At 31.1% G+C, this 1425-nt stretch overlaps 1 non-coding gene across 1 annotated transcript; it reads left to right on the forward strand.

Moving 5' to 3' along the window:
- The first annotated feature begins 759 nt into the window (after nucleotides 1-759).
- Nucleotides 760-832, forward strand: Trnar-ccu (transfer RNA arginine (anticodon CCU)). Its single transcript has one exon. It is a non-coding gene; the product is annotated as a tRNA-Arg (tRNA).
- The last annotated feature ends 593 nt before the right edge of the window (nucleotides 833-1425 follow it).

Below are 1425 nucleotides of genomic sequence, written 5' to 3' on the forward strand. Positions count from 1 at the left end.
TGACTCTTTATTTCAGTTGATGTATTTACATCGATTTTTAAATATCACCTCATAAAATAAAATAACATCTGTAGTGTATAAAATATTGAACATGAAAAGTTTTATTTTAGAGCTGGTTGTTAAATATCACCTCATAAAATAGAATAACATTTGTAGTGTATAAAATATTGAACATGAAAAGTTTTATTTTAGAGCTGGTTGTTGGTATATAGATCTATATATGTATGATGCAAAATATGTATAGAAGAAGAAAAAGAAGAAGAATTGTATTATGCACTATTTACAAAACAATGTTTTCTCAAAAGTTGGGACGAGTTGTCCAGACCTACTCGGTAGCGTCAGTAGTTACGAGCCAGAAACACGTATTTGAAGATTTCTTATACACATACATTGATAAACCACTCATAGTCATTAAAAATAAACATTTTCCATATTCATTTCCGGGCTCAAATAGAAGTAAATCAATCGTAAAATCCGTTAGCTAGTGCTTTACCGTGTTGATACAATGCACATAGTAAGTAGGCCTGTATTCTAAATTTAGATCGCGTGTATGAGCGGGAAAGTGACATCGCCTTTGTTCTCTCAATATATCAAATAAATATAGCAACAATATTTTTATCAACAAATACAGTGTCATAAAGATTTGCCTTTAGTCACAATAATAATCCAACATGTAAAGATAACGGAAAATTGGAGGAAAATGTTTGCATATTCCATTTTTACAAGTGTATAAATAACATAATCGCACTTCATTGTAACGCCTCCGTGGCCCAATGGATAAGGCACCGGCCTCCTAAGCCGGGGATTGCGGGTTCGAGTCCCGCCGGAGGTTTAATTTTCTTTTTTTTTTATTCATTCCATTTTTTTAAATTATATCTTTTGATTCATTTCATATAAAGTAATCTATCTGTTCATTTTAATACATTTAATTCATAATTATATCATGCAAATTATGCAATAAATGTAAATATATAACTATCAACATGAATTCCGTTTTAACCTTGCGTAATAATCTCTCGATTGGTTATATATTAGAAATTACCCACTCATATACAGACTTTCCTACCACAGACCCACAAATAAATTACACGTGTATCGATTGTCAAATCAGTTTCGTCGTGCCTAATATAAATTACATGTATGTAATAATCAACAATACTATTTATATATTTCCTGATAATTCGTCAGTGAGATGTGCTTGCAATAAATTGTGATGTAATAATATCACTTACTCCTTTGGAGCCCTATTCCTACCGGACGAATTTCAACAATATATACAGATGTGTTACTTTGTATAAGGCCATAATTGTATTTTTTTCTGTTTTGCGTAATTTCGATTTTCTTAAACCTACCAGTCAGCAAGGCAAAAACCACACTTTGTTTGTTTGATAATTAACGTCCTATTAACAGCTATGGTCATGTAAG

Source organism: Argopecten irradians, chromosome 9 (assembly GCF_041381155.1).
Source record: "Argopecten irradians isolate NY chromosome 9, Ai_NY, whole genome shotgun sequence".
Lineage (NCBI taxonomy): Eukaryota > Metazoa > Mollusca > Bivalvia > Pectinida > Pectinidae > Argopecten > Argopecten irradians.